The sequence below is a fragment of the Hoplias malabaricus genome, chromosome 6, assembly GCF_029633855.1.
Source record: "Hoplias malabaricus isolate fHopMal1 chromosome 6, fHopMal1.hap1, whole genome shotgun sequence".
Classification (NCBI taxonomy): domain Eukaryota; kingdom Metazoa; phylum Chordata; class Actinopteri; order Characiformes; family Erythrinidae; genus Hoplias; species Hoplias malabaricus.
The window spans coordinates 48,466,196-48,492,719 of NC_089805.1; the positions used below are offsets into that span (position 1 = coordinate 48,466,196).

The 26,524-nt window shown below is 43.7% G+C and overlaps 1 protein-coding gene across 3 annotated transcripts in view; it reads right to left on the reverse strand.

Annotated features, from left to right (window-relative positions):
- jupb (junction plakoglobin b) overlaps nt 1-24,542 on the reverse strand; it is a 69,267-nt gene extending 44,725 nt beyond the window's left edge. For 2 of the 3 annotated variants that reach the window (XM_066674232.1, XM_066674234.1), the window contains exons 1-2: nt 24,469-24,542; nt 2,481-2,639 (exon numbers count right to left, since the gene is read on the reverse strand). The gene's annotated coding sequence lies outside the window, so the exon portion shown is untranslated. Of the gene's footprint in view, nt 1-2,480; nt 2,640-12,864; nt 12,996-24,468 lie in introns of those variants that run through there. The other variant, XM_066674233.1, reaches the window with a different exon arrangement.
- Between the last annotated feature and the right edge of the window lie 1,982 nt (nt 24,543-26,524).

A 26,524-nucleotide genomic window follows, 5' to 3' on the forward strand; every position in this document is an offset into this window, starting at 1 on the left:
GTTTGATTTTTTCTTCTGTTCTCTCGTTTATCCCCTCTTTTATTTTAGTAGGAAGCGATATTTAAAAATCATTCATCACAGTCTCATACACATGTTTATATCTGTGATGAAACATGAGCTCCGTTTGTACCTCACTCACTCACATTTAGCATTGTCAGTGTTGTCCACAAGGGGGAGCTCTTCACACGGAGGTAGTTGTATTGTATTGTGAGGAATTGTCACACTGAACTGAACTGTATTACTGTGTATTGTGTAGGGCCAATCAGGACTCACTGAGAGTGTCTTATTTCATTGGCTCCGCCCCCTGTCTTGTTTGGGACTGTTTCCGTGTGTGTGTGTGTGTGTGTGTGTGTGTGTGTTTTGGCATGTGATACCCCTGGATCTTATCATACACCATGCCCTTTCTGCTCTCTGTTCCCTACGCCCTTGTTAGGGGTAATATAGAGCACACTAGAGCAGTGATGGCTGTGTCTCTCATCTTTGACACTTGCTAAATTATCTTGTAATCACAGTGAATTGTAATGTCTCAGACAGTGTCTCTGTGTACTGTACTTTACTGTATAAATATGTATCACAGTGTTTAATGTGTCTCACTGTGTGTAACGTTGTGTTAAAATGTTGTAATGTCTCAGAGATGATCACACCACTGTACAGTATACGGTATATAATGATACTCACCTGAATCAGTGTATTATATTGTATCGTACAGTACCTCAGCATGTCACACTGCACTGTACTGTACTGTCTCTCTTGGCACTGTAACTCATCAGTGAACTGGGACACATTCAGTCAGATCACATTTAAACACTTGTCCTTTATTAACTGCACTGTAAATGTACAGTCTATTAACATACAGCACTGAGACATATACTGTATACTGAACACTGTACTGGAAAATATACTGAACTAAGACCCTAAATCTGTGCATCAATACACCCTAAACACACACACACACACACACACACACACACACACACACACACAATCCATAGAAACCCACTGAGAGTGTTTAGGGATTCAGAAGCCTTTGATCTTTTTCCTCCATAATCCAATCCCATTAGAGTCTCTGAGCGACGGATTCAGCTCAGCATGAGTGTGTGTGTGTGTGTGTGTGTGTGTGTGTGTGTGGGTGTGTGAGTGGTGCTAATTAGTGCTGGTCTGCAGTCGTTTATCTCCTGACTCAAACACATTCAGCTTCTTATTAAATAAACAAACAACAAACAGAGCTGCGGGAAATGCGCATGCACACACACACACACACACACTCTTCAAGCACCTGTCTATATTAAAGCAATAGCACAGAAAAAAAACAAACCCAAGGTATTAATCCAGACGTCCATCAGCAAAGACACACTGAGCTGAGACGTCCATATTCTCATCATCATCATCATCACGCCACAGAGACACTGTAGACGGTTGGGAGCTGCTGCCGGAGGTGGAGAGGGAATATAATGCAGGGTGTGTGTGTGGAGACGTGGAGACGCCTGGTTCCATTCATCAACACTGGAGAGAAATCTGAGTCACTCAGCTCCACTGCAGCAGGGAACCATTCATTTCTACCAGCAGCGATCAAACTGTACAAGAGAGCGGCTACGTTCAGCACCTGTTCCTTTAAATGATAATGAGCCGCTCGCTGTTCACCCCGACCCCGAGTGCACAGCAGTGAGGAGCGAGGAGCAGAAGCTCTGGATTTTAGCCGTTTTCGCTCAGTTCTCTTTTTTCTCTGTTTTTACTCAGTGCTCTTATTTCTCCGCGCTCGTTGTGTCTGTTTTGCTGAGTTTAACATCGTCTTTGTGCTCTCACATAAACACGGGTCCAGCGCTGTGATTGGACAGACTCAGATGAGGGGGCGGGGCCATTCTAAAGACTCTGCACTTGACGTCAGAAGTGGAGAAGTGTTTTCAGACTCAGGCAGCGCACAGAAAACTGACTGGGGGGGTCTTGTTTCACAGTGTGTGGGTTGGTGGGCTCCAGAATCACACTTTAATGAGAACAAGGGAGTTTATCATAATATGCCCCCTTTAACCTTTCACTGATTAAGAGTGACCCAAATGAATAAAGGCAACACATGTGGGCTCCAGCAAGTTCTGTGTGTGGGTTAAATGTTGGCCCCATATAGAGAGAGCCACTGGGCTGCCCTCATTTCTCTGACATAGGCAGCCACCTGGGTCCCAGTAACAGTCCATTTACCAAACCCCCAGAGCCCTGGTTGTCTCCAGCTAGTCCATGTTCCACCCATGTGAGCCCCATTAAACCGTGCTGTGTGGGATTCTGACTGTGGTCTGTAAACCGTAGCTTTTTAAAAATGTCATTTCTCTTTAGAAACATGACGTTCAGTAGCTGTATATTCTACAGTTGTTGATGACACTATTAAAATATGTTTTATTTGCCATAGTGAGCTGTGCCTAGTATTAGTCTGTGTGTGTGTGTAAAGGGTTAATTAATGCAGTAGCGGTGCGGTAATGACCGCAGGAACTGACCTGTCGGAGTCTGAGAGGCCGAGGCGCTGAGCTGGTGCTGGATCCTCTTCAGAAGGAGGGCTACGCTTCAGTTTCCATGTGAAAATATCTGAGCTGCTTTTATTCAGTCAGTTATTGACCTTCACTAAAGAGTTCAGAGCCTTCAGAGAGGGATTCCTCCTACACACACACACAGAGACAGAGAGAGAGAATATCAGAGTGTAAACCAGGACTCCACACACACTGAGGACTCCAGTCTGGTTGGTTACTGTAGTGAAGGACACCACTGTCTTTTACTCAGGTGACAAGGGTTTGATTCCCCGCTTTGTTACTACACTAACACTTTATTAAACATCTACATCATCTCTCTGGGTAAAATCACCTCCGTAACACTGTAAATAAATAACATTTAAAAACAGAAGCTGTTGACAAACACAAACATTCTAAAATCACATTTAAAATCAACACACAGCATCATCTCTGACATTAACCCTGTCATTACCCAGTGTCCTGGATATGCCTGAGATTCTGTACTAAACCTGTTTTAAAGGTCTCTGCCCCTGTGTGGGACACAGAGGTTCATTCAGTGAGGACAGAGCACGCTGATTCATTCTCCTCCTGAGAGACACACTTCATCGAAAACATGCAAAATAACAAATAACTATATTTATGACTATTCTTTACCAGTTGTTCATGGTGAGAATCACTGATTGCACCTTTAACACCACAGATAAAGGTTTTCCCATTATTTACTTGGAATGTATGTAAATTATATTTAATCATATACTATGCTATATATTATAATATATATGTTATTAGTTAAACATAGTCCTGGCTGTGTGTGCAGTGTACAGTGTGTAAAGACTCAGGACTCGTGTTTGAAGCCCGTGCAGTGATTCTGAAGGCAGCAGTCAGGGGGCGGAGCCTGGATAATAGACAGCAGTGGTGGCGTGGACCCCGAGGGGGGACAGTTTTAAAGCAGTGACCTACATTAGCTCTGACTCTGTGAGATCTCACTATGTCTCACTCAGAGACGAAGAGGAGGAGATTTATCAGAGTTTCTCTGGCATTCCTCCTTAAATAATATGCCACCTTAAGAACAGCACTGATTCTGTGTTTGTCATTGATTAAATTGACTGAGAATCAGGGCTGAATTATTCCTTTGATTTAAAGAGTGTTGTTTTAAAGCAGAGGAGCTGTGCTTTTAATTACACCCACTCCTTACGGCACGGTCTTCGGCTGGAATTCAGGAAACTGAACCCAAATGACCTTGAGTTCGGACCGTCAGAGAAACACTCACACACTCTCACCTGTGGACAGTTACACCCACACACTCACACAAATATTAAAATGTTGGTCTAAAAAACAGACCTCACAGCTATCTGAGGAATATGACCAGTGTCCAGCGGTTCTGGGAGTAACAACTCGTTATTGATCCTCACTGACCTCCGACCGTATCAGTGCCATCATTTATTCTTCCTCTTCAAACAAACTGAATCCAACCAGGTTTCTGTCACCGATGCATCAAACAGAACAGAGCTGTAATCATAGCGTCCAAACCAATACCATCCATCACCCGCTCTGTGCTCTTACAGATCGATTCAGAGCCCTCGGGGGGCAGAGAGAGAGGGAGAGAGAGAGAGAGAGAGAGAGAGAGAGAGAGAGAGAGAGAGAGAGAGAGAGTCCTTCAGTCACTGAGGACAAGTACAGAGCTGTAACCAGGTTGTTTACACATCGTCAGTGGTGTTTTTATACAGTTTCCCTGACAGGGCTCAGATGATTGACGTGTACTGTCTCTCTCTCTCTCTCTCTCTCTCTCTCACACACACACACACACACACACACACCGTGGTCTCAACTACTGACACACTGCAAACAAACACTCACACAAAACAAATAAAGCATCAACACATCATAAAAAAGAAATAAACTAATCAAACACACTCCAACACTCACATTTTATTTTAGTATTTTCTGGTCCACCACCTTAAACACTGCAGCAATTACACTCTAGTCCCAGTCCCCCTCAAGACGTACAGCAGTTATATTCCAGCTTCTTATATTTTAGCCCCTAGGAACATGAGGGTGTCTGTGGTACCTTTTAAGGTGGACTAGTTACATAATGCATCAGAATGCACTCTTTGAGGTGGACTGGTTTCAGTATGTATCTGCTGCCCCACTAAAAGGTGTGGTTTCCTACCCTCCTCCAAAAGACACATAGTGCAGTTTCTGCCATGCTGAGCCCAGATTCGCAGTGACAGAGGCTCTGTTCTCCTGATTACGGCGGAGCATCACAGTTATTTCTGAAGCTGTAACTTTAAGGTAAAATACTACCTAGTGTTTCTTTAATCCGTCCTGGTCCCATCCCTGACTCCGGAGGGCATCCCTCTGTGAGGCCAACACTTAACCCATACACAGAACCTGTCGGACCCAACATGGCAGTGTTGGCTCTGGGAGCGTGGTGCGGTTTTGGTGTAAACAGAGTGTGAAGTGAAGGGAGTGATTTAATCAGATTTAATCAGAAGTGAGCTCTAAAATAAAATAAAGACAAACTGCTGAGTTCAGGATAAAGAGGAACCTGATTCACTGCAGGTGTGGACCCTTCACTGAGGAGAGGACTGAATATGACAGTGTTACAACTATCCTGATGATTAAACCTTGTTTACACACACACACACACACACACACACACACTTCAGTCTGTAATTACACACAGCTGCTTATTGGTTTTATTCTCTCTGTGGAACTCGTGGAACGATGGTGTAAATCTTTTTATGGTGATGGAGGGATGCTGCAGACGAGACCTCTCGCCATTTATTAATCCCCACAAACATAACTCAACCCAAACCCAACAGTCTTTCAGTCTGTAAACACGACTCAAAGCTGTGTTCTACAGAAGAACGTTCTTGCTGCAGTGAATGATTCTGGGACTGGGGAGTGATCAGAATTTAAGGTGGTTCTCTTTGTCGAGTGATGAACGGATGCCTCTTGTTATTCAGAGCAGATTAAGAACAACATCCGTGTGCTTTAACCGTCCTCTGCGTTTGTGCTCCTGAGTATCGTACGTAACTCAGACGGAGGATGGCGTAAAGCGAGTATGTAAGCAACAACACAGTCACCCTCTCTTCCTCCTGTCAGCTCTCTCTGTCTCTAACCCTAACCCCAACATGTTCTTCACCAGGAGCCTCACGTTAGGACGATGTCGGCAGGTAATCAGAGGAGCCAGAGCGAGAACAAACATTAAATATAATAATTATAAGTTTACACTGTGTAGCATCTTTCTCAAACCCACGGTCATTTTACAGTTAAAAAAAGGAGGCAGATTAAAATATTGTGTAGAGGCCATTTTTATCTGTGGCACTGTGGTCCGCAGTGAGATAGCCATGACCCTGGAGGATCTGCCCCAGCACCAGACCAGAGCAGGGGTGAATTCAGATGAATATGGGAGTACTACACCATGTAAGGATTAGTCTGTTAACAGCCAACATGGAATCACTGGATACACGCCCTGGAGGGGGCGCCAGTCCATCACAGGGCACCACACACCTGCTCACACTCTCTCACACCCTGTGGTGAACATTGGCAGCAAACTCTCCTCTATGTCCAGTGATGATAAAAAAAAATAGGCTGTGTCTCATCAGGAAGGGGCAGGGTTTAATATAGAAACATTGTAAATATAAAAACTGGGAAGAATTTAAATTAATTAAATATACAAAAGTGAGAGTGTATCAAACACAGTCAGGAGACTTTGTATTTCTCATTATCATTCATTATCTGTAACTGCTTATCCAGTTCAGGGTCGCGGTGGGTCCAGAGCCTACCTGGAATCATTGGGCGCAAGGCAGGAATACACCCTGGAGGGGGCGCCAGTCCTTCACAGGGCAACACAGACACACACACACATTCACTCACACACTCACACCTACGGACACTTTGGAGTCTCCAATCCACCTACCAACATGTGTTTTTGGACTGTGGGAGGAAACTGGAGCACCCGGAGGAAACCCACGCAGACACAGGGAGAACACACCACACTCCTCACAGACAGTCACACGGAGGAAACCCACGCGGACACAGGGACAACACACCACACTCCTCACAGACAGTCACCAGGAGCAGGAATCGAACCCACAACCTCCAGGCCCCAGGAGCTGTGTGGCTGCGCTCACTTTGTAGTTCTGTTTATTATAATTAAATTAGCCTGCTATTAGCTGCAGCTAACACCTGCACACCGCAGCCTCTGACACCTACCTGCTACAGAGCAGTGTGCAGTGCTACAGTCACAAAAGTGAATAAAAACATTCACAGTGAATTATAATAATAAAACAAACTCTCTCTTCTTCAGTGTAATGCTGCTAATGATTAGCAAGTTAGCATGAATGCTAACTGCACCAAAGTGAACATGTTTTGGAGCAGCCTCCGTTACGTCCTGTTCACAGCAGTAAACGTCTAGGACTAAAGTATTTAACTAAAGACAGGAATGTTCAAAACATTTTCACAGCAGTTACAATAATTAAATATGGTTAAATTAATCACACACACACTTTAAAGTGCAATTACACACAGCTGCTCATTTCACTCTCTCTGTGGAGCCCCGCAGAAGTGATAATATTTTCTGTTATAAATAAACCCTACCCCTGTGTGTGAGGCAGTAATTAGCCTCTAACACACCTTTAAAAGCTTGGAACAACTTTAACATTCCTTCGAAACCTTTTAAGCTCCTGATAAACACCAGCCGAGAGGAAGAGACAGCTGTGGTTAAACATTGCTTTAAACTGAAAATGAATTCCCTTTCAGCCACAGCTCAAAGAGTCAGGGTCAGGTCTATTGTCTGTCTGTTCACCCTACACAACTGTAGGAGGACACCAGGGGGCGCTGTGGTCGTTCTGACAGAGTGTAATACACTACAGGAAGGGAAGGGGGCGATACATTTTTTTATTCTGTTTTAAATAATCATTTCATCCACTTTTTCTTTGTTGGAATGGAAATAAATTCACGGAGGAAATCAAAGTTAACTCAGATGACCTCAGTCAGCGAAGGACACAGTAAACGACGTTAGCGACTGTTTCCTCTCACCTCGGAGGGCACCAGATGTGAACGGCAGGTAGATACGTGGACACTGGCTCGAGACCCCCCTCTCGCATTTCAGCACTCAGTCAGTTTTTCACTTCTTTGCTATAAACCAGTGACTAAAGATAAATAAAGTGATATAAATGTATTTAATTTATTAGAAAGCTCTCTTCAGATTTCAGCTCAGAACCCTGAGAGCACAGGGCCTGCGACTCAGACACCGCCACTAAAGGGTTAAATCATTCTGTTATACAGTGCGCTGCCAAGTCTATTACATTCCGGCATTTCCCCGGTTCCTTCATTACTGAAGCTCCAGAGACTCTTCTCCGCTTCGTTAGAAACAGCAGCCTCTGCTCACAGCTGTCTCTGAGAACACACTCCGCTACGTCCTGGTGTTTACGGAGGGGGCCCGGGGGCTCAGGGGGGCTTTACTCTGATTATCACCATTTTCCTCTTTATTTTTAATGTAAATTATGAGGAGTACAACACAAAGAGGATAACACAATATATTCAAATCAATTCAGTTCAACAGTTCATTTAGATATCGAATTAAAAATAAGATCATGTCCGTGAAAATAAAATGTATTAATAGAAACAATAGATTTTCTGTTTTTCAGAACAATTTTCAGCAAAACTGTCAGACTACAGGAAAGAACTGGGTAATTTTAATGGCTATAAATAGATAGTTCATAGTTAAGCTTCCTGAGGGTCAATGGCCTGTTATAGAGTCAAACTCTAGCAATAGAGGCTTTAAAAACATATAATGGGAAATAAAATCTGTATTTTACCACGTGTTTGCACGTGTCGGCCACAAACAGCCCTAAAGACGGCAGCAGCCAGTAGGGGGCGCTGTAACCAGAGACACTGTACAATGCTCCTGACTGTACTAATGCTTTCATATGTTCAGTGTTGTAGCTCCATAGTACCTCACACTACAGTGGAGTAGCCTAGAATTATAGATTTTCCTGATCACTGTTTACTTTTTATAGATTCTCAGAACAGATAAAAACACTAACTACATAGAAATAAAACCTAAAGCCACAAAGTGATACATCATCCACTTGCATACTTTGAACTTTCCACAGAGACCCCACACCCTCTCACACCTGTCCACTAGAGGAGGACCACGCCCACAGACTGAGAGAAAAACCACCGCTTTCAGCTGTGGGGGATGTTGGTGTTGCCGTGGTGACTCCACTGCCTCTAAAAGACCAGCACAGTCCGGATCAGGCCGGGAGTCAGGGTCATGTGTGTGTTCTCACGTGGACGGAGAGAGGGACACAGCGGTGTGTATCAGTAAAAGGAGTGGACAGTGTGACATCACAGCTGTGTCTGACTGTGATTGGATGTCGGAGCTGAGAAATACAGTTCAGTATTAGAGTGGACAGTGGTCACTTTGCATTGACCACACGGCATCCACAGCATCTAAACACACACTACAATACACATGGGATATTATCACACACACTCTGTCTGTAAACACACACACACACACACACACACACAGTGTCCAGACTGAGAACGGACAACACTGTAAACAACACAAACAAACACCAGCAGCGCTGTCTCTTCTCATTCATACATCTACAGTCCACAAATCCATCTCAGTTCCACCTTAAATACAGGAAAACTCACAGAAATAATCTCAGTTCCACCTTAAATACTGAAATGCATGTACAATCATATCAGCTGCAGCTTAAATGCTCAGAAATTATGTTTTATATCAAATGCTGGACACCAGACAGAAACTGAGGAAGAAGTTCTTAAGCACTTTAAACTACTGAAAACCTCTCAAAAGACACTTCAATTTCCTATTAAAATACTAAAGAAATATAATGGTATAAAAGTTAGTATTAAATCTGTTTAGTGCCACATTAAAATATTAACTTCTGAAGCAAATACTGAAAGCTCCTCAGGAGCATGTTTAGTTCCACCTTAAAACAATAAAACATTTTGAAAAAACTCATGAAATGCTTCACCAGTTAAGGTGGAATATATAATTGGAATAAGGCTTCTTAATTTAAATCTTAATGTGGAATGGACAATTAGCACATGGAGTTAAGGCGGCAGAGTTTTAAGGTGGAATGAATGTAACTGGGCCAGGCTGATAGTGAGAGAAGATTAGAGAAACAGAAGAAGTGTCTCAGAGCCACTGTCCAACACCAGTTTATTAATCACTCCATCAGCAACAGAGAGAGAGAGAGAAGGAAGAAAAGGGAGCGAGAATAAACAATAAAATTCAGCACGAAGGGTGAAACATTAAAGCCCAACCCCAGCGTCAGTGTTTATCTGTAATTACACACTGTTCCTCATTATTTTCCCCTGGATTCACTCACACTCACACACACACACACACACACACACACACACACACACACACACAGAGGAAACAGCCTTCTGTTTATCACAGAGCCAGTGACTCAGAAAGGAAACTAATCTTCCTCCACAGTGAATGAAAACAGCGTTTGTGAGACAGAAGCCGTGAGACATCAGGACAGTCCAGCTTCAGAGGACGGCGGTACGGTGGCCCAGAGAGTCAAAACACCACAGCAGGGAGGAAAAACAAAAGGCAGCCCTAACAGTCAGTAGAACATACAGACATTAGACCAAACAGCAAAACATTAACCAAGGACACAATGACAAAAGACAACACCATGACTGCAGTAACACAGAAAGAACACGTTTCTGCTCCACAGAGCGGGTCCCCCACTGTCGCCTTACATCCAGGCCTATCAGTGGAGACACTCAGTGCTTCTGTAGTTTAAGCGCTAATGTCGCTAACATAAAATGACAGGTTATACCCCGCCGGTTAGCATGGTGCTAACTGCATGTCTCAATCAGTCTCCAGTCTATTACTGACTCTTCTCCACATTATGAAAACAGTCATCACACTGACACCTAGTGGCCTGGATGTGTCAAAGACTCTACAATAAACCTGTTTAAAGCATGGACTCTGAACCAGTTTATGTTCCATAGAGAAGTTCAAGTTTAAAACAAGGTGAGTACAGACTCTCTGACACCTCCATGCCACTAGGGGTCAGTGTAAAGGCTATTACAAAATGCTAGGAAAAGTCAACGGAGAGAATGACCGACCTTCCGTTTAAGAAGGGCAAAATATCGGAGTCTGAGCCCCTCGCACACTACATGACTTTCCCCCCGACTGACACCTGCGACTGCACCAGAGTCTGCAGACTAGAGCCAACCAGCACAGCCTCGGCCCGACTGGAAATCTGGCTTAAAATCGGTCTAAAGGTCGTGTAGTGTAACCCCAGCTTGAGGTGAGAGCACTATGGAGGTGTTACATGACTACTGTAGTTAGCACAGGTTCAGGACACAGTTAGTGAGTTCAGGACACGACGGCAGAGACGTTCAGACACCAACCTTCAGCTCTGTCAGAGACAAACCACGCTCACAACTTACACCCACAACTCCTTACACTGACATCAGCTCTGTTCCTTCACCACGGAGGAGGAAGGCACACATCAGCCGGGGTCTGATCAACACAAACGTTACCTTGAGGAGTTTCTTAAAACATCGCAATCCACATCACACCACACCACCAGCAAAACAACAAACAACACATCAGTTCCAGTCACACCTCCAGCTGCAATAAAACCACCTCTGAGAGAGAGAGAGAGAGAGAGAGAAATGAGAAATGATAGGGAGAGATGATGATGAGGAGGAGGAGGTGACAATGTTTACACGTAAAAACAGGAGAAGACAAAATGAGGACACGTCAAACAAACAAACCACAAACAGGAAGGAGCTGCTGAAGCAGGGACTCAGGGAGATCTCAGCGAGACTCAGATCAGAGTTTACACAACACTGACCAACTCAACACTCTGGAGGAGAACACACACTGCCCAGATCTGTCACATCAGATGAGACACTCCTGAGTGATGGGGAAAAGGTGGGCCATTTCACCCACCCACAGAGTGATGTTAGGTATGCCATCCTGGGCAGCTGAATCACTACTGCCCCCTGACTACTGAATCAATACTGCCCCCTGACTACTGAATCACTACTGCCCACTGATTACTGAATCACTACTGCCCCCTGATTACTGAATCACTACTGCCCCCTGACTACAGAATCAATACTGCCCCCTGACTACTGAATCACTACTGCCCACTGATTACTGAATCACTACTGCCCCCTGATTACTGAATCACTACTGCCCCCTGACTACTGAATCACTACTGCCCACTGATTACTGAATCACTACTGCCCCCTGATTACTGAATCAATACTGCCCCCTGACTACTGAATCACTACTGCCCACTGATTACTGAATCACTACTGCCCCCTGACTACTGAATCACTACTGCCCACTGATTACTGAATCACTACTGCCCCCTGATTACTGAATCACTACTGCCCCCTGACTACTGAATCACTACTGCCCACTGATTACTGAATCACTACTGCCCCCTGATTACTGAATCACTACTGCCCCCTGACTACAGAATCAATACTGCTCCCTGACTAATGAATCATTACTGCCCCTGACTAATGAATCATTACTGCCCCTGACTAATGAATCACTCTCTGTTTGGCTTGGTCTAAGATAGTCACAGACAGTAAGAAAAGAACATCTGGCTCCACTCCACATCCACAGCTTCCTCACCATCCTTCCACAGAGAGAAGGATAGCTCGGCGCTATGGGTCTGAAAGGATGTGGAGCTGTTGCTCGGGGTAACTGGTAAAACTGGGTCATTTCTTCTGAATGTCATTTAAAGCTGGAGCTGATAGCTGTGGGCGAGAGTGGATACACTACTGCAGGGAGAGCTAATATTCCTCTCTGTCTCTGAAGCAGAATGGTCCACAGGAGTGTGTGTGTGTGTGTGGGGGGGGGGGGGGTGGTAGACGTCAGTGTGTGTACTGTGTATTTATTGTTTATTACACTGCATTACTCTGTATTATCTGTCCTGTGTGTGTGTGTGTGTGTGTGTGTGTGTTGTATTGTGTGAATACAGTATTATGATGCATTGTCTATATAATATGGCATTTTGTCTGTGTGTGTGTGTGTGTGTGTGTGCAAAGTTGGCAGAGATGTGAATTAGAGATGCTCCAGTAAAGATCATGATGCCAATAAAAAGAGGGAGAGAGAGAGAGAGAGAGAGAGAGAGAGAGAAAGAAACAGAGAGAGATAGAGAGAGAGAAAGAGAAAGACACACAGAGAGAGAGAGAGAGAGAGAGAGACAGAGAGAGACAGACAAAGAGACACAAAGAGAGAGAGAGAGAGTCTTATCTAAACCTTTTAGTGTCTTTCCTTTGCTACAGAAGCAGGATGTGTTTAAGGTGTTCTTAAGGTGGCACAGAGAGGAGCCCTGACCTGCTGTGATCCTGAAATGAAGGAGTTAATCAGGAGTGTGCTCCTCTCTTCACTGCTGTAACAGACTCTGTTCTCCTTGGAAGGCTTTACACTGGATGTAGGAACATTGCTGTGAGGATCTGATGGCGTGCAGCGGTCCGAACTCAGTGCTGGTGTTGTGGATTTGTTCTGGGTTTAGATCAGATCCTCCAACTTGCACCACAGGACTGGACTCAACATCACACACACACACACACACACACACACACACACACACACACACAGAGAACTCACCATGCACTTACAGTGAGTGAGAGAGGAGGAGAGAGAGGGAGAGAGAGAGAGAGTGATGTTAATTTGTTCTGACAGCTCTTTCAATACTATCAACTCTAGCATCAATTGAAAAGCTCAGTGTAGCAGCTCATGCACTCCCACTCCCACACACACACACAGAGTTTGGTCCTCTGTGTAGAATGAACAGGGGGCTGTACTACAAAACATCATTCAGTTCTTTACAACACAGACCAGCAGTGGAAAAACAGGATGCATCTCTAAACACACACACACACACACACACACACACACACACACACACAGTCAAGGAAAGGAGGTCACACACACACAGCTGTAAAGATGTCCAGTGACAGGCCTTTCATCTCGTGTAAGTGTTATTTATAAGTTTTACGCGTCTCACACACACGCAGCCGTTCAGTGTTTTACTGATAAAAGGAGAAACTCATCTATTCAATTCAATCGATTAAAATGTGTGTGGAATGTACTCAGTGGGCGTGGCTTATCCCCAATAGCCAATGGCTGACCAGGTCCCGCCCTCCTGTCAAAACGGCCAGAGCTCAGAAATGAGCTTTTCAAAGTGAAAGTGAGACACATAAATCAAAAGAGAGAAGGTTTTGGAACTGAAAACGACAGAGAAATCAAAACTAAACGAGTAAAAACGAGTTTTTAAAGCCCTCAGTATTAATAACAGTCATCTCCTTTTTGAAATTCAATTTCTCGGTTATGGATTCAGCTTTTGGTTCTCCAAACTTTTGACACCATACACTCTGACTGTCACAGAGTGGCCTCACATCAGCTTCATTAATGACCACTCGCCCACTGCCTGCCACCTCCCCCTCAGCAGGTGACTCACCTCACCCAGCAGAGGTTTTAATCTTGTGGCTGGTCAGTGGTGGTGATTTAGAGGCTGTAATGAGGTAGAAATCAGAATTCCAGGAACCTAGGCTCCATCAGCTCATTTCGGATGTTGAGAATATTGATTTCTCTCGAGTGAAAGGTTCTGATATCTGATCAATAAATATAATGAACACAATGTGTCCATAAGTATAACCTTTAAATAGCAACACAATACACTCTGGAGCAGCTGCACATGAACCTGAGATCACCACACTCAATGACCACGGTCCAGAGGGGGATCAACTAAAGCCCTGAGGCTGAGGAACTGTGTTCTCTGGAGTGATGGGTTCTTCTGGGATACGTAGGAGTGGTGTTTGTGAAATAATCCTCCTCTACTTTCCTGGGAAGGATTTACACTGTCGGTATTGGAACATTGCTGTGAGGATCTGATGGTATTCAGTCTTCTCATGATCATCAGGGGTTGTGTTGGGGATCAGTCCACACTCACCACTCCAGCTCATCCCAGAGGAGCTCCATCACTCCAGAGAACACAACAGAGCTTTATTTTACTCAGCTCTGGTGGATCTTAGGCTCATGTGCAGCTGTTACAGGATGTACATCTGAAATAAAACAGAATGTGTGAGGAGCGTGTGACTGCATGCGTTTACATACACACTCAAACTGGGTCATCGTGCGCACACACACACACACACACACACACACACACACACGCATGTGAACAGAGAAAAATAACACACTCTGACAGCAACAACATACAGCATTAGATCTGCTGGAATAACTAGCTGAACCTAAATAGCACACACACACACACACACACACACACACTTCATATGAATATGACTGATGTCTGAACAAAACCTCATATGTCCAGAACAGCAGAAGGAAAAAGAGCTCTACACATAGAACATGTTCAGGTAAAAAGATTTTACATCTAAATAAATTATGACACAAAACAAAGCACATCCTTGTTTATCCTCATTTGCATATATTTACATGTTGCCCTAATCTATGCAGACATTTTAACAGTGAGTCAAAGGCTTTATTTGGAATGGAATACTACATACTACGCGAGTTCTGAATTTGGCTAAAAGTAGTATGTAGTATGCAGTGTGTGACCAAACTGAAACTAAGCTAAAGAACCCGGATGAGGTACTACTCTGCTCAGATTTTGCTGTGTGCAGCAGAGCTATCTTCATGGTGTACTGTATCCCATCATGCACCGCGGGCTCACCAGCTCAGCCTGTTTCACTGAAAAAAAACATGGCAGCGGCTGCAGCGGAGAAATCTGCCAACTCAGAGTATAAATGTGAGTGTACTGGGGGTTGTATTGGGTTAAATGATGATTACACTAAACATTTACAGATACATAGTTTAATATTAAAGGAATGTGGCTTAAGATTTTTTGAAGTTTTCAAGAGAATTAGCCTAGGGATCTGACAGCTAAGTGCCATTCAAATGAATGGACCGAGGTCAGAAGAACCTAAATTAACACTAAACAGTCGACATATCTTTATTTCATTAATTACTGGTTTTATTTGTGTGGATTCATGTGAATGTTTTGTTCATGTGAATGTGGACCTTATGTAGAGTTTAACATCTACCAGCATAATGAAGATATTAATTCTCTTTACCAGGGGCTGATGAGGAAGTTGCTGTTTACCGGCTTGGAACCAAAACAAAATCCCAAAATGCAGTGTTTTTCAAGTGTTAACTTAATAAACCTAGCAGGAACATGGGAGAACACACCAACTCCTCATAGACAGTCACCCGGAGGAAACCCACGCAGACACAGGGAGAAAACACCACACTCCTCACAAACAGTCACCCGGAGGAAACCCACACAGACACAGGGAGAACACACCACACTCCTCACAGACAGTCACCCGGAGGAAACCCACACAGACACAGAGAGAACACACCACACTCCTCACAGACAGTCACCCAGAGGAAACCCATGCAGACACAGAGAGAACACACCACACTCCTCACAGAGAGTCACCCAGAGGAAACCCATACAGACAGAGGGAAAACACACCACACTCCACACAGACAGTCACCTGGAGGAAACCCACGCAGACACAGAGAGAACACACCACACTCCTCACAGACAGTCACCCGGAGGAAACCCACACAGACACAGAGAGAACACACCACACTCCTCACAGACAGTCACCCAGAGGAAACCCATGCAGACACAGAGAGAACACACCACACTCCTCACAGAGAGTCACCCAGAGGAAACCCATACAGACACAGGGAAAACACACCACACTCCACACAGACAGTCACCTGGAGGAAACCCACGCAGACACAGAGAGAACACACCACACTCCTCACAGACAGTCACCTGGAGGAAACCCACGCACACACAGAGAGAACACACCACAAATGTGAAATCATAATCATCCTCATTTTTCCGTTTATGCATTTCAGGGTCACGGTACTGATGTGAAATTTTAAATCTTATTTTAAATGTCTATTTTCTATTTGATGTTCGCATTTTTAATACATTTATACATATATTTATATATAACCAAACTGGGACAAATGTAACAGTTTGTAGTTAGAACTGCTTTCACTGTGCTTATCTCTATGAAATCATGATGATATTAAAACAGTGCAGACATTCTGCTCCTTGCACACTGAAATGTATAATGTTTTAAAAGTTCTCAACAATTATTTGACAAATTCTCAGCTGAGATAAAGATGAGGTAACTGGTATTGTGACTGTAGTACACTACGATTTATGCCCAATCTTCTTACCATACTGCATACTACATACTGGTTGAAATATGCAGTATATACTACACTGTAAAAAATATATTAAGCAATAAGTCATGACAACATATTTCTGTCATTTACCTTAACTTATCAAATTAAGTTTTGCGATTTCAACTGGACTTTATGAGTTTTCAGCCTTCAGCTCAAGTTTTAAATTACTCCCATGAAGAGGAAATTTGAAGGATTGAAATGAACTTGAAACAGGGTTATGGCTGTGGGCGGGGCTTTGGTACGCTCAGGAAGAGCTCCCAGCATGCACCGCGGGCCCCGCTTGTTCACCTTTTTGAGGGTTTATTCTCATTGTTGTGTGCTGTGAGTAATATATATGATGCTTTTAGGTTGTTTATTGTTGTTTGGCCTTATTAGGTTTGTCTGTGTAGTGAGAATTGTGTTTTGTCAGAGGCCTTACCCTCACAGTGAAACACTGCAGCTTTGATGAAGTTCAGAGTCTTTTTATAAACCAAATGTGGCCTGTTACTTGTTCTTATTCTCTGTTCTTTCAGAGAGTTTTAATAAAGAGCTTTAAAGGCAGCGATGATGTTGGACGTTCTTCATGACACTAGTCATCACAAATAATTACACTTAAAAATATAATGACAGTTCTTCTCTGTTGTTCTCTTGAAACAACAAGCGGGTTAAAGTCAAATCAACAGAAAGTATTTCTAACTTGACTTTTTTGAGTTGAAGCTGGTGAATCTTTTTACAGTATGTAGTTTAGTAGTGTGCCATTCCAAATATAGCCAATTAAAGAAGAGCATTCAGCAGCTCCTGAGCCAATGGTTGTCCTTGTGAGTGGAGTTCGTACTGCTCCACACACCAGCGCTGGGGGATTTATACCTCCCTGGTGGACTCATGTCACTGAGCATGACCTTAGGCTCATGTGCAGCTGCTGTTGTAATAATCAGTGCATTTCTCTGGAGATTACACAGGTGTGTCCAACAGATCCTCTGAATTATCAAATCAAATTTGCTTCATGAGGAAAGCATCATTAGTATTAAGTCGTACACTCTCAGAAAAAAGGTAACCTACAGGTACATTATTGTCACTAAAGTTGAACACAGTGTAAAAGTCCACTTGTGTTCCATAAAGGTCCATTACATGTCCTTCTCCAGAAGGAGAGGTGGATATTCATAGACTTCCATTATAGAACTGTGTGAAATAAAAGAACATAAATCCTGGAGATTAAATCCACAGCTTAAAAATCTACAATTATTATAGGATATGGTAGAATTGTGCTCCCTAAATGAATGTACTGATATAAACCCTTGAGTGTAGCATGTTGAAAAATGTATATGGAACTCCTTATTAAGCTGATAATTCAGAGGACGAAGACAACCATTGGCTCAGGAGCTGCCAAAGGCTCTTTCTTTTAATGGCTAACTGTTATAACAATGTGTCATTACTGTAAATTCAAAACCTTGTATCTCCATTTCTGGGTCCTTTAAAAAGCCAGCTGCCCTTCACATGCTGTGAAGATTTAAACAGATGTTTCTATTGTCACTTCAGAGTGTTTTTCCCCTGTCCTTATTGGAGATGTGAGGTTTAGCTCCGACAGACGATATGAGGTTCCTCTGCAGCATGAGGAGCGTTTTTTTTTTTTTTCAGACCTCAATAATTCAGCATTTTCCGCCTTTAGGCCAAAACACAAACGCCGCTCCGTCTGGAGACAACGATAAGAGGCAGGTGTGTGTTAGCGGCATCTTAAACAGGATTGAGCTGAAGACCTGGCAACCTGAATCAGACGATTCATGCTAATCCCAACCAGGCTTCAATATCATACCTCACACACACACACAAACACACACACACACACACGAGGACCTGTTCAGAGACTGGAACAGAACTGTGTATATTCACCTGTTCACTGTGCAGTACACTGACACTGATCAGCCATAACATTAAAGCTACCTCACTGTATAAAGGAGCACTTTGGCTACAGTCTGTGATTGTAGAGCTACAAACAGTTGTTCTACATACATTCTTTGCCCGCTTTCCCCCTGTTCTTCAGCGCTCAGGACCCCCACAGAGCAGGTGTGATGTATGACACCTGTATGTGTCCCCCACAGACCAGGTGTGATGTATGACAGAGCAGTATGCAATGTTCCCAATGCATGGAAATAAAAACTGCTATTAAGATTTTGTGCTTAACTAATGCTTAACTTAACACACTGCTATTATTTTGAACACAACTGTAAATGTCATGACTGGAAATTAAATTGTGATTATTTTGTGAGTCCAGATCCAATAACCCATACCAGCTTTTAGTCACATGCTTAATTAGCTATAATTGCTGCCACAGCATACAAGCATTTAGCTGCTTCTGGATAGGCCAATTAATCTATAGACCCTTCACAAGCGATGTGTTATAATTCAGCACTAAATACATTAAACCAGACCTTAAAATGTGTTCAGGGAATAAAACCCCATATATATTATTAACATATTGACAAGAACCTAGAGATAAGCAGCATTAGTGTAACCAGTGTAAACCCAGAGAAACACAGAATTAAACCAGTGTAAACCCAGAGAAACACAGCATTAAACCAGTGTAAACCCAGAGAAACACAGCATTAAACCAGTGTAAACCCAGAGAAACGCAACACTAAACCAGTGTAAACCCGGAGAAACGCAGCACTAAACCAGTGTAAACCCGGAGAAACGCAGCACTAAACCAGTGTAAACCCAGAGAAACGCAGCACTAAACCAGTGTAAACCCAGAGAAACGCAGCACTAAACCAGTGTAAACCCGGAGAAACGCAGCACTAAACCAGTGTAAACCCGGAGAAACGCAGCACTAAACCAGTGTAAACCCGGAGAAACGCAGCACTAAACCAGTGTAAACCCGGAGAAACGCAGCACTAAACCAGTGTAAACCCAGAGAAACGCAGCACTAAACCAGTGTAAACCCGGAGAAACACAGAATTAAACCAGTGTAAACCCAGAGAAACACAGAATTAAACCAGTGTAAACCCAGAGAAACACAGCATTAAACCAGTGTAAACCCAGAGAAACGCAACACTAAACCAGTGTAAACCCGGAGAAACGCAGCACTAAACCAGTGTAAACCCGGAGAAACGCAGCACTAAACCAGTGTAAACCCGGAGAAACGCAGCACTAAACCAGTGTAAACCCGGAGAAACGCAGCACTAAACCAGTGTAAACCCGGAGAAACGCAGCACTAAACCAGTGTAAACCCGGAGAAACGCAGCACTAAACCAGTGTAAACCCAGAGAAACGCAGCACTAAACCAGTGTAAACCCAGAGAAACGCAGCACTAAACCAGTGTAAACCCGGAGAAACGCAGCACTAAACCAGTGTAAACCCGGAGAAACGCACTAAACCAGTGTAAACCCGGAGAAACACAGAATTAAACCAGTGTAAACCCAGAGAAACACAGCATTAAACCAGTGTAAACCCAGAGAAACGCAACACTAAACCAGTGTAAACCCGGAGAAACGCAGCACTAAACCAGTGTAAACCCGGAGAAACGCAGCACTAAACCAGTGTAAACCCGGAGAAACGCAGCACTAAACCAGTGTAAACCCGAAGATACGCAGCACTAAACCAGTGTAAACCCGGAGAAACGCAGCACTAAACCAGTGTAAACCCGGAGAAACGCAGCACTAAACCAGTGTAAACCCGGAGAAACGCAGCACTAAACCAGTGTAAACCCGGAGAAACGCAGCACTAAACCAGTGTAAACCCGGAGAAACGCAGCACTAAACCAGTGTAAACCCGGAGAAACGCAGCACTAAACCAGTGTAAACCCGGAGAAACGCAGCACTAAACCAGTGTAAACCCGGAGAAACGCAGCACTAAACCAGTGTAAACCCGGAGAAACGCAGCACTAAACCAGTGTAAACCCGGAGATACGCAGCACTAAACCAGTGTAAACCCGAAGATACGCAGCACTAAACCAGTGTAAACCCGGAGAAACGCAGCACTAAACCAGTGTAAACCCGGAGAAACGCAGCACTAAACCAGTGTAAACCCGGAGAAACGCAGCACTAAACCAGTGTAAACCCGGAGATACGCAGCACTAAACCAGTGTAAACCCGGAGATACGCAGCACTAAACCAGTGTAAACCCGAAGATACGCAGCACTAAACCAGTGTAAACCCGGAGATACGCAGCACTAAACCAGTGTAAACCCGAAGATACGCAGCACTAAACCAGTGTAAACCCGGAGAAACGCAGCACTAAACCAGTGTAAACCCGGAGAAACGCAGCACTAAACCAGTGTAAACCCGGAGAAACGCAGCACTAAACCAGTGTAAACCCAGTGAAACGCAGCACTAAACCAGTGTAAACCCAGTGAAACGCAGCACTAAACCATTGTAAACCCAGTGAAATGCAGCAATAAACCAGTGTAAACCCAGAGAAACGCAGCAATAAACCAGTGTAAACCCGGAGAAACGCAGCACTAAACCAGTGTAAACCCGGAGAAACGCAGCACTAAACCAGTGTAAACCTGGAGAAACGCAGCACTAAACCAGTGTAAACCTGGAGAAACGCAGCACTAAACCAGTGTAAACCCGGAGAAACGCAGCACTAAACCAGTGTAAAGCCAGTTAAATGCAGCAATAAACCAGTGTAAACCTGGAGAAACGCAGCACTAAACCAGTGTAAACCCAGTGAAATGCAGCAATAAACCAGTGTAAACCTGGTTTAAAACAGAGGTCTCTACTCTGAGAGCTGTGGAGTTTTCTGCTGATGGCCCCAGTTCTCAGAGGAGTTTAAACACTTCTTAAAATCTGCTGAGTGTGAGGGTGGGTATCAATCAAACAGTTTCACTGATGCTATGGCCTTGCTTTCTTGCAGCTTTATAAGCACAGAGAAATTACAGTGGTTAATATTATACCAACAGCTTAATGAAATGCTTAATTAGATTAGATAGATAGATAGATAATAGGTCGCAGAGGGAATAATCTTAATATTAAATTTAAAAAAATAAAGCCGTAAAATAATAAAATAAAACAATAACAATAAAATAACCCTGATCAAATGAAACAGACTGATCAAACAAACAGACTCTGTTTTAATAACACTGATCAAGTCTTACTGAGTGCTGCCACAGGAATAAACGGCCTGAGCTGGGATGTGTCAGTATTTCTGTGTTGTAACGCTATGTAGGAGTAAACAGCTGTAGCTGGTATGTGTCAGTATTTCAGTGCTGTGACTGTAATGGCTGTAGCTGGTGTGTGTCAGTATTTCTGTGATGTAACTGTATGTAGGAGTAAAAAGCCGTAGGTGGTGTGTGTCAGTATTTTGGTGATGTAACTGTATGTAGGAGTAAATGGCTGTAGCTGGTGTGTGTCAGTATTTTGGTTCTGTAACTGTATGTAGGAGTAAACAGCTGTAGCTCGTATGTGTCAGTATTTCTGTGCTGTAACTGTATGTAGGAGTAAACGGCTGTAGCTGGTGTGTGTCAGTATTTCAGTGCTGTAACTGTACGTAGGGTTAAATGGCTGTAGCTGATGTGTGTTAGTATTTCAGTGCTGTAAGTGTTTGTAAGAGTAAATGGTTGTAGTTGGTGTGTCAGTATTTCAGTGCTGTTACTGTATGTAGGAGTAAATGGCTGTATCTAGTGTTTGTCAGTATTTCGGTGCTGTAACTGTATGTAAGAGTAAACAGCTGTAGCTGGTGTGTGTCAGTATTTCAGTGCTGTAACTGTATGTAGGTGTAAACAGCTGTAGCTGGTGTGTGTCAGTATTTCAGTGCCGTAACTGTATGTAGGAGTTAACGGCTGTAGCTGGTGTGTGTCAGTATTTCGGTGCAGTAACTGTACGTAGGAGTAAACGGCTGTAGCTGGTGTGTGTCAGTATTTCTGTACTGTAACCTTATATAGGAGTAAAAAGCTGTAGCTGGTGTGTGTCAGTATTTCGGTGCTGTAACTGTATGTAGGAGTAAAAAGCTGTAGCTGGTGTGTGTCAGTATTTCAGTGCTGTAACTGTATGTAGGAGTAAACGGCTGTAGCTGGTGTGTGTCAGTATTTCGGTGCTGTAACTGTATGTAGGAGTAAACGGCTGTACCTAGTGCGTGTCAGTATTTCAGTGCTGTAACTGTATGTAGGAGTAAAAAGCTGTAGCTGGTGTGTGTCAGTATTTCGGTGCTGTAACTCTATGTAGAAATTATACAGAGGAGAGGTGAGACCTGAGCAGTGGTCAACCAAAAGATCACACCAAAAGCTGTGATTTTCATGAGCCCACCATCAGGAGAACACTGAAAACCAACGCAGCACATGGCAGGTATGGCAGGGTTGCAAGGTGAAAGCCACAGTTCTCCATCTTCAGTCACTGGGGACCAGAAGAACAGGCTAGACTTGTGACCAGATGAAAGCAAAACAGAACAATCTTAGCATGACAGCCTTATCCTGTCCATGAAGCAAGGTAGTGGTGGTTATAATGTCATGGTCTGGGCTTATTCAGCTCCACCTGAGCTTAGCCACAGCTTACCATCGCAGATAGGACAAATCATTCTGAATAACACCCACGAACCCTGAAGGAATTCCTCCGGACGTCTTTCCATGAACTGAACCTGAACAAAACATGGGTCACACAGCAAGGCCCTCAGCACGAGCCGTTCCATTAGGACATGGTTTAAAGAAGGACGAGGCTAAAGCCCTGACCTTAGTCCAGTTGAAATGTTGTAGAAGGACCTGAAGTGAGTGTCGTTCATGTGAGGAAACCCATCACCCTCCCAGAGCTGAAGCTGTTGTGAGCTGATAATCAGGACTGATCAAGAGATAGAAGGAACATTACACCAGATACTGAACACAGAGGTTCACCCACTTAACCCCCTCGCAGATCTGAGATACTGGACTGATCTCCTCAGTAAATACATGATCCAGAGTAGTAGGTCAATCTCGTTTGTTTAAATGGGTTCTCTACTTTTATGTTTAGTGAAAACCCTGGTGCTGTTTTAGGTCAAAATATTGAATATTTTAAAGGCTTCACATCATTTCAAGCTCTGCTTTATTGATCCAATTCATATCCTATGTTAGAACTGGGGGTGGAGCCTCCTAGAATTTGGATTTTGGGTTCATCACATCATGTATTTCTCCATTTTTTGTGCTTCATCATCAAGCTCTGGTGATAAACAGCTTGAGTTAGACATTGTCCATGTCATGCTTTTATATATATTTATATTACGTTACATTACATTATATCACCACTGGCCACTAATAACAGCTTCTTAATTCCAGGATAAAAGTGCCCGGACATGGCTATGGTTAGCCACATATATATGGTATATACATTTTAGCATCACTGGTGATAGACACTGCAACCCTTCCCTGGAAGCATCCACACCCCAAAACCCAGGGCATGTACCCACATCCTGAACTTACAGCCACAGTGGATACAGGATTAATGTATATTTCCCTCTGATCTCTCTGCTGCACACGCTGGGTGGATTCTGAGCAGCCATGTGGAAACAGAAGCAGAAGGAACCTTATCTAGAACACACACAGGCTTGAGATGGGTATGGCATCAAGAAACGCACAGATTCAGAAGGTTTAAACTGGCTTCTTATAGGAATCCTCCCGTTCCACCTTAAGCGGTGCGGCAGAATTTAACTGCCGCACCATTTAAGGTGGAACGAAAAAAAAACGAATCTCAGGTAAACAGACAGAAAAGCCTGGTCATTTTCTTCTCCATCGCTTCAGAGGAATCGCTCCTATCCTCCTCTTACCTCTCACTGAGCCAGAGGCGCGGATGTCCCTCTGAAAAACTTCTCCAGATGTCTCCTCCGCTGCTCCAGAGAAATGAAGCGCAGCAGCAGCATCAGCGGCAGCGGCAGAGACAGCGCGAGCAGGGGGCGTGGCTTAGCAACGTTCTACACCAGTCACAGTCAGAGAGAGCTTAAAGGCGGAGCTGATTTCCCTCATGAGCCAATTACAGCCAAGACAGGCGTGGTCTCTTGGCGAATTCAACTAGTAACAACCAAACAGAGCTGGAGGCGTGGCCTGACTATTAAGTACTGACACAGGGGCGTGGCCAAAACCACCTATTAGACAGGAATGATTGTGATTAATAGCTGAAAAAAGGGGCGTGGTCTAATATAGTTCACAATTCCAAAGCAAGCCGCGGTAGAGTCCAAAGGGGCGTGGTATAGGGGCGTTGCCCTTTACAGAATTCTCCAACTATTGCTAACTATTGCGTAGGGTCACAAAAGGGGCGTGCCCAAACACCCGTGTCCACCAATCAGATTAGGGGAGGGTACTGTATCTGTTTATTTACTCACAGTATATCACTTGTGTGTCTGTGTGTGTCTGTGTGTTTCATCAAACGCACAGTAACTAAAAATAAAATTATATTACACATTTATTCCTTCCACGTTCATTCTTCTGCCTCAAAAGCAGCGCTGCCTTCAGAACTATTTTGTGAAGTGATTTTTCTGATCAGGATGAAACTATTACCGAATCTTAATCACAGATTTAATGAATGAAGTATGAAGAAACTTGCCCAAGAGTGAATGTTTGAGTGGGAACTGAACTTCTGTCTGTATTTCTGACTGCACCACACCAAACTCTTAATAAAACCCTGACCCTCAGACCCTACATTTATGAATGTTTTTGAGCATGAAATAACTAAACAAATGAACACCACCCACAGGTCTCTGTCCAAATGACGCTGACCATAGGTTGCACTTAGTTTGATGTTTTTGGTCGGTGGACTGTTCTCAGTCCAGCAGTGACGTTGAGGGGTTTAGATACTCCAGCAGTTATGAATACACATTAATTATCCTGGAGCTTCAAATCCCCTTCAGTCCTAGGCTGTTTGTTCTAGATGATCCCTCGGGCTTGAACATTAATGATAGAAACTTAAAAGTTGGATTCAAACCCATTTAATGATTGGGAGACATTATATTAAGGGGTTGGAGAAGAGTGGAAACACATTTCAGGACTGGGCTACAGAGCTAAGATTACACTGACTCCAGTGGGGATGGGGGGCTGAGGGAAAGGGATTATTAAGATGTTATTTTAATGAGACTGATGCTTCTGTACTTTGTAATATGTATGGAACTGGAAAGCAATAAAATAATGAGTCTTAAAAAAAAAAAAACCTCCAGCAGCACTGCTGTGTCTGATCCACTCGTACTAGCTCAACACACACTAACACACCACCACCACGTCAGTGTCACTGCAGAGCTGCTCTGTGGGGGTCCTGAGCGCTGGAGAACAGGGTGTAGATGGAATACAGTGTGTGACTGTAGAACTACAGAGTGGACAGTGGAGCTGAGAGAGTGTGAAGTGAGTGGAGGTTTTAATGTCGTGGATGATCTGTGTGTGTAATATAATGTATAGGAAGGACACAGATTCCTTCAGTGTTTTTCTCAGGACACTGTGCTCCAAATGGAACGCCGTTCTCTGAATGGAATGCCCTGTTTCTCCTAAAACGCCCTGCTCTCATTGGAACGCCCCACTCCGAATGGAACGCTGTTCCCTGATTGGAATGCTGTGTTCCCAGAGGAACGCTGGTGATGACATTCAGCTGTTAAAATGTGTTGTTGTGTTGTGACTGAAGGCTGGAATGTGTGTGTGTGTGTGTGTGTGGACATGTATGATGTCAGTTCTCTGATATGAAGCACAGTGTCATCCTCCTTCTCATTGTATTCTCCACCCAGTGAAGAACGACAAAGCGAAACAGAGCCATAAACACTGGGAACACAAACACAAATCTGCTATTCCTGAGCCAACAACACCAAGAGCATTGTGAGTTATTGCTCATCACTGTCTCATTAATGT